Raw genomic sequence first — 16,807 nt, 5'->3', positions numbered from 1 at the left:
CAAAAATATTCTCATGAGTTAGCTTAAAATAATTTTCATAATCTAAGTAAATAAGTTATTATTACCATATTATAAAATATTAAAATTAATTGTAATGACTTGTTTCGGATATCCATTGGATATCCATGGCTAGAAAACCAAACCCGAAACTGAACGTAATAGATTTCGGGGCCTCGAACCCGAAAACAGTGGGTGAAAAATCATCCCTAAATCCGAATCCACGAGAACCGAAACCCGCGGATATCCGACCCGAAACCGCCCCGCTGTCATCCTTAGTCGTGGGTCTTCTTTTTAAGTTTATGAAACCCTTGTCAACTATTGGAGACAGAAAAAAATCTCACTTGCCATATATTTTCGTAACGCAAGTGAGTTTTACCAAACTATTGGAGATACTCTAAGTTGCTAAATTTTTTAGAGAAACTCAATTCACCTCCTTTTGGACATCTGGATCCTTTCACGACCTAAATCATCTCTATACATATTCTATTGCAGTGTCATGGGAAACAAAAAATTACAACGATATGTTTTAAAATAATCGAATAGTAATAGTATTTCTCTAAAGTTCAAAAATTGTAATGATATTAATTAAAAAACCCAAAAGTTTTTAGGTGTGAACTAGGCGTAAATGGCAAATCCCCGCTACAGATTGCCATCGTGGCTGTCGCCACGTCTCAGCGGCTCAGCCTTTTCATCTGCCGTCCCTCTAGTCCGGCAACTGGCGACCGCCGACGCCCTACGCCAGGTGCTAGGCCTTCATCCGTACCTTCCCGGCCTTCCTCGCGTCCTTCGCTGGCGACAACCGGGTATCGCACTGTTTCTCTTCCGTTTCTATAGACACCCGATTAACCTATTTGGCTACTTGTATTCCGATCTGATCTAGCCCAAAATCCCAGGGAGCAGGTCCTCAGCCCAGCCCCCTCGCTCGCCGGCGTGCCCCACCCGACCTCGCGACCTCCGCCCTCCCCCTCCAGCCTACGGCACCTGCGCCAGGTCGCCAGCGCCAGGGGCCCTTCGCGGCTTCGTCAACCCCTGTCGGCCAGCACTGCTGTCGGTGCCTGGTGCCTGCCCCCAGCTCCAGCGGCCCTTGCACATCACGGTTCACGGTAAGATCAGTGTTTATTTGTTCAGGAAGCTACTATGGGAATAAATTCTTTTAGTACTGCTGAATTGAGTTAGGACAGGGGAAAGCTTTTATCAGATTGGTAGCATGTGTTCAGTAATTTGCTGAAAAAAATTGTGGATGCAAATCGGCAACATATTAATTGCTATGTACCAGCCTTTCTAGCTGTGCTGATGACATCCCACACAATACCTCCTCTACTTATTACTACCTCTGTCCCAAAAGAATGCAATTTTAGCACAGTATCACATTTTAGTACCTTTGTAAGTGAGATATGGCACAGGAAACTATTGATAGATTGATACGAAACAGAGGAGTACAATATATAGGCAAGGATCAAGTAGGGTTTATAGAATACATCTAATCAATAAAGATCCTTGCCTATTCTGCCTAATCTGTAGTCATCTACCATAAGTCCCTAGAGGCAGCCCAGCCACACCAGGCGTGGGTGCCAAGGCCCATGTGGCCAGCCCATAGGTGCCTATTCTAACAACCTTAAGTTTGACCAATTAGAAATAAAAAAAACCTTGTTTATGATACCAAATAAATATCGTTAGATTAATTACGAAATGTATTTTCATAGTAAATTAATTTAAAGCCACAAATATGAATATTATTCGCTACAAACTTGGTGAAACATGAAGCACTTTTCGTGGCACGCAACCCATAATTGCATTCTTTTCTGGACGGAGGTAGTATATTAACACTTTGAATTGATAGTCAATTGTGTTGATATCATCAAACGTGTTGTTTGTTATATCTATTACTGTGTGGCTATTAAGATTTTTACCTTCTACTAGGTAGTATGCCCGTGCCTTGCTACGGGATATCAAAACTTTTATACTAAAAACACACAGATCACACGATAAGACAACAATACCGTAAAATTAAATATAAGTGACATTTACTTTAAAAAGGCAAAGTTTGTAAAATCAACACTGTTAGTTCATGAAATTAACAGTCACGGAGAACGTGGTGTTACATGCTCATTGTCACGCACGTGTCTATCAAACATATTTTTTTTCTATAATGTATGAATAACAAAAAAGAATGTGAAATCAGTTCCTATATACGGTAGGAAAAAATTCAACCATCCAAGACATGGATGTTAGAGGAGATTATCGGGCTCCATGCACTATGTCCAGTCCCATCCCGTATTCCTGTCCCCGTCCCATATTCCTTTCCCTGGTCCCGCTCTCCTACTGCAACATGATTTCATGGATCTTGTATTCCTGCCCCCGTTCCCGTTGAGCACGGAACGAAGACCCTTCTCAGGGTTAAGGCCTCAAGGGAAAGGAAAGAAAGGAAGAGCAGGCAAGTGATATCTTGCAGCAGTCACACGACCTCTTGTAATCGTGACAAGTTAACTGAACATCAAGAGTGGGGTTCAGCCACAGTTCATGCAAGTGGAGCACCATTATTACAGTTTCAGTACAGGACAATGCACCAAACACCCCTTAAGTTGGAGGCTTCTACACTGTAAATGCACACTCACTTTCACTAATGAACTGTAGTTATACATCAAGGGAAGCATGATGATTAAAAACTTGTATGCTGAGGCCATGTTTCGATGGCACATTCATCCATCCCAACAGCATCCATAAGCATTATTGGGGAAAATTATTCTCAAAAACTGCATCCTGTGAAAAATGCAGCATAGCAACAAAATTATGTTACAAATGTGAAATTTTCATGATCACTGCAAAGAATACTATCTGCACAAGCCAAATTAAAATTAACTCTACAAACGAAATCATAAGGATTTTTCTTCATACCTCGAATTATTGATGACAATATAGAAAGGCCTTTGTCAGTATATACTACAATTCCAAATACCCCTTGATTCACTTGATGGCGTACGGCATAGCCCATAGAACTCTATAACTTAGATTTTATTTTTCACGTCCATGTAAAAATCCTCAATAAAATGATTACTTTTTATATGAGGTACTAATTGAAAAAGGTTCAAATGAAGCTATGAAAACAAGTTTGCATGGAGAATAGAAGTTATATGTAAGAGCATAACTCTTATCGAGTGGTGCTTACCTTGACCGAAATTATTTTTATGTGTGAAGTCTCTTTTGCCTGATCTCTGGCCATGTGAGAGGACAAGTAGAAGACATCTTTCCATGTGGAAAATAATTCCGAACACCTCCTGCTCTGCTCAACAACACATGTTTCCATTCAACCCTTCTTTTTTCTGGTAACTTATTAAAGTGTTATTATCTTGTCTTTAAAAGAGGAAAGAAATAATACATGCTTAATTCTTTCACCTATGTCAGCGAAAACTTAAGCTTCATGTGGTGTCACTGATGTCACAACATTATTTTACTTCTGCTAAATGTAAAACTTGCAGAATTGCAAGAACTGCATTTGTCTTCAGGGCAGCTCAGAAGCTAACCATGTGTCTGATAAATCAAGGTGTGTGCTGACAGCAAATGAAAAGTTGCTATACATTTCCCACCTTCTCTGAATTCCTGCAACAGTAACATGTAGAGTCTAGAGAAAGCTAGAAAGGTATGTCATTTTCCATTAACTTTGAGTATGTACCAATAAATCTCTAGATATAGAATCCTGAACCTGAGTACTTGTCAAAAAACTTCAAAGCAAATGGCACTAAAAAAATCATGCACAGAAGTGCTTGTCAGAAAACATTCAAGCACAAAATGGTACTGAAAAAAAACAGTCATCATTTTAATACTCCTATATGGTTATGGTGCTCCTAAGTTTGTAGTAAAATTAATAATCTCTAAACTGCAAACCCTCTTTTAAGAAAAAAGTGTAGTTGTAGAAAGGTATTGTAGGGCAAATACACCGCACACCCAAAGGGGGGGGGGTGGCCTCTCATTATATAGCCTGAACGGCTTGGGGTACAAGCCAGCCTGACGGCTGGTTACAAGCCTGGACGGCTTGGGGTTACAAGTCGTGTACAACACGTACTCTATGAGTTAGCTATACATATCTAATATATATCTATGTATATCTCTAATACCCGCCCTTAGTCATAGCGGGAGAATCTCGGACGCAAAGACTAGACCTAAAATCAGTAAACAACTGTACAGGCAAGCCTTTGGTCATGATGTCCGCAAACTGGTGCGACGAGGGAACATGGAGCACTCGGACCTGACCCAGAGCAACCTTGTCACGGACAAAGTGGATGTCAATCTCAATATGCTTCGTGCGCCGATGATGAACAGGATTCCCAGTCATGTATACTGCACTGACATTGTCACAGTAAACAATCGTCGCCGAAGGTAGCGGAGTGTGTAGCTCCTAGAGTAGCTGACGAAGCCAACATGTTTCTGCAACAGCGTGTGCTACAGCCCTGTATTCTGCCTCAGCGCTGGAGCGAGAGACGGTGGTCTGCTGCTTAGAGGACCAAGACACCAAGTTATCACCAAGATAGACACAGTATCTAGAAGTCGAACGGCGAGAATCCGGACAACCAGCCCAGTCAGCATCCGAATAAGCAGTGAGACTATCAATCGGTCCAGCACTGATAGAAAGACCAGCAGACTGTGTCCCCTTGACATAACGAAGAATCCTCTTAAGGAATGCAAGATGAGGTTCCCGTGGATCATGCATAAATAGACAGACTTGCTGAACAGCATATGCAAGGTCAGGACGAGTCAGTGTCAAGTACTGGAGAGCACCAGCGAGGCTGCGATATTGTGTCGGATCAGCAACAGGAGAGCCGTCTGTGGCAGAAAGCTTCATACGGGCATCAACAGGAGTAGCTGTGGGATGGCATTCAGACATTCCAGCACGTTGTAGAAGATCACCTGCATACTGCCTTTGAGACAGAAAGAGACCGCTGGCAGATCTAGTAACAGAAATCCCAAGAAAATGATGAAGTTCTCCTAAATCCGTCATAGCAAACTCAGGGCAAATACACCGCATACCCAAAGGGGGGGGTGGCCTCTCATTATATAGCCTGAACGGCTTGGGGTACAAGCCAGCCTGACGGCTGGTTACAAGCCTGGACGGCTTGGGGTTACAAGTCGTGTACAACACGTACTCTATGAGTTAGCTATACATATCTAATATATATCTATGTATATCTCTAATAGTAGTCTCATGTACAAAGATCAGAGAAAGAAACAGTGAAGCATGGGAAGGAGAGGAGGAGGAGATGGGAGGGCGAGGAAGCTGCGGCAGCGGCCTTTTTGGGCAGCAGAGCCGCGGGCCGCCGCCACCGCACGCCGGAGAGAGTGGCGACGGCGGCCAGAGTGGTGGCCCCGAGGGGCCTTCGGCGACGGAGGCGGTTTCACCCAAGTCACCGCAGAGGGACGACGCGGGGGGTCTCCTCTATTGTCGGTCAAATTCCCCCGACCAAAAAGGCAATCATTGATGAGCACAGATGATAAGGCCATATCAAAATATTTAGAATCACAAGAACAAAACAATCCATATGATTTTTTATACCTGTTTTAACATGCACCAGAGTTTTATATCCATGAATTCCCATTTCAATACATTGGCATTCTCTTGAATATTAATTGTACTTAGTAGCCAATACTTTTAAGGAACAAGAAATTAAATTATTAGGCAATCCAAGGACACCCTATTACATGTATCTTTAATTTGTTAACTGAGTCAAAGTGTTCAAATCAAAGCCAATTAATTTCAATATTAGCTCACACAACGTGAATAATACAAAATAAAAATTCAACTTTTACTCATATAGCATAATACCAAAGGCACAATATTGATATATTATTAACAATGAAGTATGCACGAAATTTAGAAGCATTGGACCTGTCTAGGCATTCCATCAAACACATGATACAAAGCTGTTCATGTTCTGCAGCAAATATAAATTCCATGCTAAGCTGAACGCAAGACCGAAAAATGCACAGAGATTGGTCAAAAACAATATCCATATTAGCTTCTTTTGCTCAAAACTTGCAGGCCAACAAACCATATGCAATCATGTCTGCCAATTTGATTTCTCTCAAGCAAATCATAGATCGAGCAAGCCAAGGTGGCTTATCTGAAACAATCTTCAGGGCAGGGATTAGTCAAATAAAGCAAAGGCACACCTTGGGGAAGGCAACACCGGTGACAGTCGGTGATGACAATGATCTTGTAGACAGTTTGCTGGCCGCTGGTACTTCTCCTATCCTCCACATGTTCCTATTTGGGTGGATTAGATCACAGAGGTCACACAGCAATGGTAGTAGAGGAGAGATGCACCTATAGGGGGACAACACCAGGAGTTAGGTCTCGAGGGTGAGGTCGCCACCACCAGGCGCTAGGTCGAGGCCTTGGGGGTGAGGCCGCCACCACGCCCATCTCTTATAGGTCCACTGGTTCACTGCCATCATTGTTGAGGACTTGAGGTAGGCCACTTGTGCTCAGGAGACGCAGATGGAGAGGAAGACGCCATGGCAACGCGGATCGGGAAGGGGATCGCAACGCGTGTCGATGGAGGAGGCCATGGGCGGTGCTGCGGCAGGGGGCATGAGAAGGGAAGAGAAGGAGCTTGGCACACCTATTGATTGCGGCGTTGGCCAGGGAGCAGGGAGCGGGGTGCGGGGCAGGGAAGGGCGAGATCTGGGCGTTGGCCAGGGAGCAGGGAGCGGGTTGCGGGGCAGGGAAAGGCGATTGAGGCGATTGACGGCCGGAGAACGTCTATGTTACATGGATACATAGCTGAGGGAGCATATCACGTATCGGATACGTTTCCGATACGGATACGTGTCAGACACATATCACGTATCGGATACGTTTCCGATACGGATACGTGTCGGACACGCTCCCGATACGTATCTGCGCAGTATCTGATTTTTGAGTACGCCAGTGGATACGCATCTGTATCTGGGATACGGCCCAACCCAACAAAAACAATGTCTCCCAGACGCCCTAGACACCGACGCTCGCACCTCGTGCAGTTGCTCCAGCGAACGCCCACATGGACGCCTCATCCCTGCTCATCGGTCACCGGCGACGAGCCTCCGCCCCAGCTTGCCGGCTGCCGGCGGAGAGCCTCTGCCCCTGCTCACCGGAGACGAGCCTCCGTCCCCGCGCACGGCGTCCTGCGTACATGTGCGGCGCCTCCTGCGCAGGGGATGCGCCACTGCTTGCCGGCCGCCATCGCTGGGCCTGCCCCTCCGTGCCATCCTCCTCCAGACCGCCGCGGCGCCGCGCCAGGGAGCAGTCACCGGTCAGTCATGGTCGCAGCCAGCTCCCGTGATGCAGAGGATGCAGGGGAGAGGATGATTCAGCAGCAAAGCAAGCTGCCTACTCTACTTCTGCATCCCCTTGCCTATTCTTGATCTACTTTGCTTCTGCAGTTCTTGCTTGATCTTGCTTGTTCCCCACTTCCACTTCCTGATTTAGTGTTGCCCATTCTTGATTGCTTCATTGCAATAGGTGGGCTCTACAAATTTGGTAGTGATGGCACAAGCTAAGTGCTACTGTGCTAGTGCTGTTAGTCGCTGGATCCTTGCTCTAGGTGTGAGCAGGATCCTTACTCTCATTGAGAGGATAGCACACTGAGTTGGGGCAATTTTCTGGGTTTATTTCTCACACAATGCTATATCAACCTGAGGGGTTGGGGATACATATTTATAGGGCTGCTAACCAGCCAGCATATGCCAAGATGCTAGTCTAAGATGCTAGTCTAAGATGCTGTCCTACAGATGCTAACTGCTGTCCTAAAAGCAGTCAAGATGCTGTCCTACAGATGCTAACTGCTGTCCTAAAAGCAGTCAAGGATGCTGTCCTACACAAGGACCATGTGCTGCCTACTGCAGCCCACAACCACCAGCCAACAGAGACTTATCCATCATTCTCCCCCTAAGTCTTGTGTGGCTCCTTGTGGGGTATCTGAGCCATCCCGATCCTGGTGCGAAATTCCTGGAACTTGACTCGCCCAAGGGACTTGGTCAGAAAGTCGGCGAGCTGGTCTTGGGTGTTGATGTAGTTGGCCCGAACGCTCCCTTCCTCCAGGCAGCTCCTGATGAAGTGGTACCTCACCCGGATGTGCTTGCTGCGCTCATGGAAGACTGGATTCTTCGCCAAGGCCAAGGCGGACTTGCTGTCCACCCTGAGCTCCACTGCCTCTGCGTCTCTGCCAAGGAGATCGCCAAGCAGCCGAGCCAGCCACAGAGCCTGAGTAGAAGCGGTAGTGGCTGCGATGTATTCTGCCTCGCAGCTGGACAGAGCCACCACCTGCTGCTTGACCGACTGCCAGCTGATCGGACACTTGCCGAGGAAGAAGAGCGTCCCGCTGGTGCTCTTGCTCGTGTCGATGTCGCCGGCGTGGTCACTGTCACTGTACCCGATGAAATGTGCCGCACCGGGGCACCTCGGGTAGTGCAAACCGTAGTCGGAGGTGCCCGCGACGTAGCGGAGGATCCTCTTCACGGCCTGCTGGTGCTCCGTCGTCGGTCGCTGCATGAACCGGCTGACGTAGCCGACGGCGAACGCCAAGTCCGGTCGCGTGTGGACAAGGTAGCGAAGGCTGCCCACAATGCGCCGGTACTGCGTCGCGTCCACCTCTTCCTTCGTACCCTCCCGACTCAGCCTCAGCCTCTCCTCCATAGGCGTGTGGGCTGGGTTGCAGCCGGTGAGACCGCCCAGCTCCACAATGCGCTTGGCGTAGGCTGTCTGGCGGAGAGAGGTGCCGGAGCTGTCCTGGTGGACCTCGATCCCCAGGTAGAAGGAGAGAGGGCCCAAGTCGCTCATCTGGAAGGTCGCCCTCATCTTCTCCTTGAACGCCTCGATCTCCACCTCCTCGGTGCCGGTGATCACAAGATCATCGACGTAGACACCCACCAACAGGGCCTTTCGTCCCCTGCCCCGCCGGTAGATGGCCGCCTCGTGCGGGCTTTGCTCGAAGCCCATCCCCTTCATTGTGGAATCCAGTTTGGCATTCCACGCCCTCGGTGCCTGACGCAAGCCATAGAGGGCCTTGCGCAGACGAAGCACCTTGCCTTCCTTGCCGGGAATCACAAAACCCGGCGGCTGGTGCACGTAGACCTCCTCCTTCAAGTCGCCGTTGAGGAACGCCGACTTGACATCCATGTGATGGACACGCCAGCCCTCCTGGGCAGCTAGCGCAAGGAGAAGTCGCACGGACTCCATCCGTGCTACGGGGGCGAAGGCGTCGTCGAAGTCGACCCCCTCCTGCTGCACGAAACCTCGTGCCACCAAGCGAGCCTTGTGCTTGACGATGGCACCGGCTTCATCCCTCTTCAGCTTGAACACCCACTTAAGGGTGATCGCGCGGTGACCACGAGGGAGATCAGCAAGCTCCCAAGTGCGGTTCTGCTCGACCGCGTCCATCTCCTGCTGCATCGCGGCACGCCATGCCGCGTCTCCCTCCGCCTCAGCGAAGGAGCGAGGCTCACCGTCCTCGTGTGCCAGGTGCAGCTCCGCCTCGAAGTCGTGTACCGCTAACCCAGGGACACGTTGGTTACCGAGGATGTTGTCCATGGTGCGGTAGCGTAGAGGCTCATCGTCGTGGTAGGCGTCGACGCGGTCCTCGTCGCCGGACAGTGGAGTGGCGAACTCCACCGAACGCCGACGGACCAAAGCTGCTGGTGCCGACCTTGGAGTTGCCGGTGCCGGTGCAGGAGAGTGGGGTGCCGGTGCAGGAGTGCGTGGTGTAGCCGGTGGTGTTGGACTCGCTGGTGGTGAAGGCGGTGGTGGGCTCGCCGAAGCTGATGGCGAGCTGGGTGCCAAGGAGGGCGAGCTCGGTGAGGACGAGCTGCTAGCTCCCCCGGCTCCCTCCAAGTGGACGTAGTCGACGACGAAGTCCCTGAGGGTCGAAGCCGAGCCGTCGTCCACCGCCTTGTCCCAAGTCCAGCCTCGCCCTTCATCGAACACGACGTCCCGGGAGATGCGGACGCGCTGTGTCACAGGGTCGAGGATGCGGTAGGCCTTGGCGCCCTCCGCGTAGCCGATGAACACTCCTGGAGTGCTCCGGTCGTCGAGCTTGCCGACGTGAGTGAACTCCTTGGCGAACGCCAGACAACCGAAGATGCGGAGGTGGCTCACCACCGTCTTGCGCCCGTGCCAAGCCTCGTACGGCGTCATGCCGTCAAGCGCCTTGGTGGGCGAGCGGTTGAGGAGATGGACAGCGGTCATCACCGCCTCTCCCCAGTAGATCGCCGGCATCCCTCTCTGCTTGAGGAGGGCGCGGGCGGTGGCGACCACCGTCTGGTTGCGGCGCTCGACGACGCCGTTCTGCTGCGGGGTGTACGGCGCGGTGAAGTGGCGCTGGATCCCCTCGTCGGCGCAGTGCGCCGCGAACTCAGCCGCCGTGAACTCGCCGCCGTTGTCCGTGCACAGCACCCGAAGCTTGCAGCCGCACTCCTTCTCCGCAGCAGCTTGGTGGTGCTTGATGGCGTCCACGGCTGCCCCCTTGGTGTCGAGGAGGACAGCCCACATGTAGCGGGACGCGTCGTCGACGAGGAGGAGGAAGTAGCGTCGTCCTCCAGGTGTAGCCGGTGTCACGGGGCCGCAAAGGTCACCGTGCACGAGCTCCAGCTTCTCCTTAGCGCGGAAGCTTGCTTGGCGGGGAAAGGGCAGCCGTCGCTGCTTGGTGAGGACGCAGGTGTCGCAGAACTGCTCCACGTGGTCGACGCACGGCATGCCCTGCACCATCTCCTTGTTGCCGAGCTGCTTCAGGGCCTCGAAGTTGAGGTGCCCAAAGCGCTCGTGCCACCGCCAGGCTTCATCGTCCCGCCGAGCTGCAAGGCAAAAAGGTTGCGCCACCTGTACGTGAAGGACCTAGAGGCGGTTGCTTCCCCTGTTCACCTTAGCGAGAAGTCGGTGACGAGGGTCCCAAATGCGAAGCACGCCGTCCTTGATCTCCACGCGCGAGCCATTCTCATCCAGCTGTCCCAAGCTGATGATGGAGTTCCTCAGCGCGGGGATGTAGTAGACGCCGGTGAGCAGCCGGTGCTCACCATTCTTGGCGACGAAGATTACGGAGCCGGCGCCCTTGATCTCTACGGCGGAGGCGTCCCCGAACTTGACGGAGCCTCGAACGTTGGAGTCGAGCTCGGAGAAGAACTCCCGCCGGCCTGTCATGTGGTGGGTGGCGCCGGTGTCGAGGCACCACCCATCGATCTTGTTGCTGCCGCCGGACCCGCTGCTAAGGAGGGCGTGTGCCTTGGCCTCGTCGAGGTGGAGAAGAGCCGCTGCAGCCGGTGCTGCTGGAGATGGCTCGGCGCTAGCATGTGCCATGAACAGAGCTGGCTGCTCCTCCTCCTCCGCCTGCGCGACGTGGGCCTGGGCGCGTCGTGGCTGCCTGCAGTCCTTAGCCCAATGGCCAGCAAGACCACAGTTCCTGCAGCAGTCATCTTGTGCCGGCTTGGGTTTTTCCGCGGCGGCGCCTTGGACACCTCCGCGGGCGCCTCCGTTGGCACGCCCTTGCGCCCCGGCCTGGGCACCTTTGCGTGACTTGCCGCGCTTGCCACGCTTGCGGCTGGCTGCTGCAGAAGAAGGCTCCCCCTTCTTCTTGTCACCTTGCCCGGCAGCCCACTGCTCCCGGGTGAGAAGGAGCTTGGGCCCCGAGGAGGGTTGTGGCTCGTCAATGTCGACGACCTTGAGGCGACCTATTGCCTCCTCGATCGACATCGTGGAGAGGTCTAGCAGGGACTCGATTGAGCGAGCCATCTGCTTGTACTTCTCGGGGACGCAGCGGAAGAGCTTCTCGACAGCTCTCTCCTCGCTGTAGGTGTTGTCACCAAATTGCACCACTTTCCGCAGCAAAGTGTTGAGACGGAGAGCAAAATCATCAACGTCCTCACCTGGCTTGAAGGCCAAGTCCTCCCACTCCTTGCGGAGTTGCTGCAGTGTGGACTTGCGGGCGCGATCACTGCCGATGCGTGCTGCAGCAATGGCGTCCCAAGCATCCTTGGCAGTCCGCTTGCTGGTAAGCGAGAACTGCATCTCGGTCGGGACTGCAGCGATGAGGGCATTCAGTGCCCGTCGATCCTGGTCGTAGTCGACGTCGCCGTACCGGACTGCCTCCCACATGTGCAGCACCTAAAGTCTCACCTTCATCACCGCAGCCCACTCAACATAGTTGGTCTTGGTGAGGGTAGGCCACCCACCACCAGGGCCAACGTCCCTGGCAACAGCCTGGTACCCGTGGTAGCCACGGTACCGGTCCGGGGAGAGAGAGCCACGCGGCCTGCGAAGGCCGTGCTCTTCCTCGACCCGTCCACCGCCGTTGCCATGTGCGCCTCCTCCAGGAGTGTCGCCGGCTCCACCACGGTACCGGTCCGGGGAGAGAGAGCCACGCGGCCTGCGAAGGCCATGCTCTTCCTCGACCCGTCCACCGCCGTTGCCGTGCGCGCCTCCTCCAGGAACGCCGCCGGCGCCTCCACGCCTGTCTGGACTGCGGCCACGCTCGTGGGCGTGCACAGCTGCCCACTGCGCCGCTCGCCGACGTGCTGCATCTCTCTCCAGCAGCTCCAGGTCTGGGTCAGCACTGTCATCCGCAGCGATGGAGCTGCTGTGACTGCTGCGCAGGTCCTCAACCTCCGCTGCCGCTGCACGCGCTGCATCTGCAGCTGCTGCTGCCTCCACCTCCGCTCTGGCTGCTGCCAGCTCCGCTTGGGCCAGCCTCGACGCCCTCGCTGCTGCTGCAGCGGTCGCTGCCGCTGCTCGCCTGCGCTCCTCTGCTGCAGCGAGGTCGGCCTCCTGCCGACGCCGCGCGCTCGAGGTGCCCGAGTGCTGAGACTGCCCTTCTGCGGCCATGGCGCGCTGCTGCGCGGAGAGTAGAGGCAGCCGGAACAGCTGCTGCTGCCAGCCGGGGCTGCTGCGAGGCAGGGAGCTCGACTGGAGAAGGGATTGAGCAGGAAATGCTTAGGCTACAGGATACTACGACTCTGATACCACTTGTTAGTCGCTGGATCCTTGCTCTAGGTGTGAGCAGGATCCTTACTCTCATTGAGAGGATAGCACACTGAGTTGGGGCAATTTTCTGGGTTTATTTCTCACACAATGCTATATCAACCTGAGGGGTTGGGGATACATATTTATAGGGCTGCTAACCAGCCAGCATATGCCAAGATGCTAGTCTAAGATGCTAGTCTAAGATGCTGTCCTACAGACTGCTGTCCTAAAAGCAGTCAAGATGCTGTCCTACAGATGCTAACTGCTGTCCTAAAAGCAGTCAAGGATGCTGTCCTACACAAGGACCATTTGCTGCCTACTGCAGCCCACAACCACCAGCCAACAGAGACTTATCCATCAAGTGCTAATCCTAGCATAGGATCCGTGTGCTGTGGCTACCAGCCGCAATCACAACAGAGAACAGACATTACACATTAGATTTCGTGTGAATCAAGTTTTAGACTTTTACAATTTTAATTTGCATTATTATTTATTTATTAAAAAATAGTAAAACGTATCCGCGTATCCGTATCCTTTCGATACCGATACGCGTGGGTGAGGTCGCCACCACCAGGCGCTAGGTCGAGGCCTTGGGGGTGAGGTCGCCACCACGCCCATCTCTTATATGTCCACTGGTTCACTGCCATCATTGTTGAGGTAGGCCACTTGTGCTCAGGAGACGCAGATGGAGAGGAAGACGCCATGGCAACGCGGATCGGGAAGGGGATCGCAACGCGTGTCGATGGAGGAGGCCATGGGCGGTGCTGCGGCAGGTGGCATGAGAAGGGAAGAGAAGGAGCTTGGCACACCTATTGATTGCGGCGTTGGCCAGGGAGCAGGGAGCGGGGTGCGGGGCAGGGAAGGGCGAGATCTGGGCGTTGGCCAGGGAGCAGGGAGCGGGGTGCGGGGCAGGGAAAGGCGATTGAGGCGATTGATGGGCGGAGAACGTTCGGCGGCGGGCAGCAGGGCACCGGAGAACGGAGGGCTAGCGGTGGGCAACTACTATCGGAGAAGGGAGGCAGATGACCGTGATTGGTGGCGCTTCAGAGGACCTTCCTAATCTTGCGAGCAGGCGCGAAGCGGGGGTGTCGTTCGCAGGGGATGAGGCAGACGGACGAACCAAAAAAAGGTTGCACCAAAAGTTGTCCACACTTTGGTCTTTTTAGTTGTAGGAGATTATGCTGTGTTTGTTTCCAACTATGGGTGTATTATGGCCTTCTATTATTAACTCTAAAAGTTGATTATATCTAGGCGCTAGGTGCTATCTAGGCGATGACCGTCCGACTAGGGACTAGGCGCGCCTAATCCAGCCTAGGCGTTTCTATGCGATTTGCTAGGCGTTTTGCCAATTTACTTTTATATATATATATGCAGCAGAAATTGCTGAATAAATAAGTTATATACTGGCATATACTTGCTGAGTGTATATAGAAGAGAGGGTAGTAGACATACCTTTGTGGCTTAGGTTCAATAATCAGTAGACAGGTTGTTCTTAGTCCCACAGCAAGGATTGATAGCTTGCAAAACTCAATAGACAGCAAGTAGTTCATTAAATAAATAGAAAATAGGAAGTTGTTACTTATCTGATCACCAGCCACCCCATCCATTCAATGAACAAACCATAGCAGACCAGCAACAACTAGTAATTGCAAATTTTAAATCACAGACAAGTGCACAACACAATTGATAAATAAAGGTCTTGTTCAAACAACACATAGTTCTCAGAAAAGAAGAAAAACAGTCACACAGGCACACAACAGCAGCAGTTCACAAGTTTAACACACACATAAATGCATGAATGCACCACAAAAGAACTTGCACTCATCTCCTTGTTACAGAACTTGCACTTGACCTTGTCCTTGTTGTTAGGATCAACAAGAAATCCATACTTCCAGCCCACATCATCGGAATTTCTTTTCAGGAGATTTACTCCCTCAGCCCCAGGTGCAGGTGCAGCATCACTTCCTGTTGTCGACATACTAGCTGTAGATTTAGTCCAAAACTCAGTGCCAGTTCGCAAAATCACAGAACAACAAGCAGGTTCACTCAGATTTAGCCACAATACACAGAATAATAAAGCAGCAAGCATCAAGAAAACAGGGCATCCATGCATCCATGCATTCAGGCAATACATACATTCAGGTGTTCAGAGAACAGGGCAGCAAGACAACAGGGCATTACTTGCAGTTGCAGGCAATACATACACATACATGCCTTCAGGTAAAAGAATCAGTCACACATCCATGCATTCAGCTGTTCAGAGAAGACATTCAGATTACACAATAGGCATACATTCAGATCTAGTCATTCAGAGCAGAGAACAGGGCATCAGGCTCTCTAACATTCGACACTCAGGCAATACAAATATGCAGGGGAGGGGAGTAGCGAGCAAGAGCAAGAGAGTGAACAGGGGAGGGGGGACTCACCTTGGGGCCTGCCAGCGGCGACGACAAGGAGGAGCGTGGCTGGTGGGAGGATGTGCGCGGCTGGGAAGAGCTCTAGGCGGGGATGAGCAAGACCGGCGGCTAGGGACGAGCTCCAGGCGAGGTAGTAGATTCGTGGAGTCGCGGGGACGACCTCCAGGCGGGTCGCGGTCACGCGGACGAGCTTCGGCGGGAGGAGCACGACCGTCGGGGAGAGCAGCGACCGGCGGGAAGGACCAAATGTCAAGCGGGAAGGGCGTCCGCTCCTCTTATCCTCCCGCGATTTTTGGCACGGGTGAAGCTAGCTGCGCGCGCGCAAGCCGGAAGTGTTCGCGCGCCTGCCTGCGGTGGAGATTTCCGCGCGCTCCCGACATTTGCCCGCCTCGTCGACGCTTAATCGCGCCTGCGCCCGCCTCGGTGACGCCTACCAGCGCCTAGTCGCTCCTCCGCGCCGCCTAGTGCCTACACGCCGCCTAAGGCCGTAGTCGAGGCGGTCACCCCCCGACTACCGCTTACTCGCGCCTAGGCGGCGCCTAATCATCGTCTAGCGGAACTTTGTCTATAAGTGTATGGAATTGAACTAGTGCTCGGGTTTTTTGTTTGTGGGTTGGAGGCCATGGCTGCCGCACCGTGGTCCCAAATACGGCTTATTTTAGCCCCTCATTATTTAGCCCCCCCCCCTTGCCCTAATCCTGGATCTGCCACTGCATCAATACATGCCCTTTAATGCCCCCACCCTCCAGGTGGCACGCAACGTAGCCAGCAATATCTTTAGATGGTTATTGCAATGGTGGTGACTCAGTTGATGATCTTGCAATAACTTGGTGCTGGAGCTTGTGGTGGTGGGGCCTTTTACTTTTTATACTGGAGTGCTTGATTGTTAATTAGTAGAATTTGGAAAATGCCGATGGTTTTGCTGTTTTCTTCTCTACTCGACCCTTGCTTTTGTTACCTTTTGTTATTTCTCTAGTCCTGTCAACAAAGGATTTGGTAAACTTGAAAATCAACTTTGTAAGAACTGGTGTCAAGGATTGTCACACTGATGACTGGCCTTTTTGTGACATTGTTCTGAATTTTCTGATGTGGTTCCTTCCTACATAAGTGACTTGAATTCGCTACAGTATGTGAGCTTTGATTTTCGGAAAACTATGCTTTAGCTCCTTATGAGGATTTTAATGTCAATATTATTGGTCATGGTCAGCTTTATCCATGAATGATTTATGATACAATATTGTGGCAATGTGTTCCATTATGTTTTCAATTCTAGTGGTGATGGCAAATGGAAGGGGTGGGATCATGTTGTTCATCAATAACTAACTGAAGATCCCCTTTATTGTTTTTGGTTCTAACACATATAGTTCGCTACTTTGGTTCCCCTTTTGAATTGTAGTCGTTAAGTATAATG

The 16,807-nt window shown here is 51.7% G+C and overlaps 1 protein-coding gene across 5 annotated transcripts in view; it reads left to right on the top strand.

Moving 5' to 3' along the window:
- The window catches only part of LOC8155637 (plant UBX domain-containing protein 11), a 63,559-nt gene continuing 47,469 nt past the window's right edge, over nt 718-16,807 (top strand). For 2 of the 5 annotated variants that reach the window (XM_002489276.2, XM_021461233.1), the window contains exon 1: nt 796-1,103. The gene's annotated coding sequence lies outside the window, so the exon portion shown is untranslated. Of the gene's footprint in view, nt 1,104-3,195; nt 3,324-3,476; nt 3,542-16,807 lie in introns of all 5 variants that reach the window. The other 3 variants (XM_021461236.1, XM_021461234.1, XM_021461235.1) reach the window with 3 other exon arrangements.

Source organism: Sorghum bicolor, chromosome 5 (assembly GCF_000003195.3).
Source record: "Sorghum bicolor cultivar BTx623 chromosome 5, Sorghum_bicolor_NCBIv3, whole genome shotgun sequence".
Lineage (NCBI taxonomy): Eukaryota > Viridiplantae > Streptophyta > Magnoliopsida > Poales > Poaceae > Sorghum > Sorghum bicolor.
Note: the sequence above shows the minus strand (reverse complement) of the source record. Positions and strands in the feature narration are given on the sequence as shown.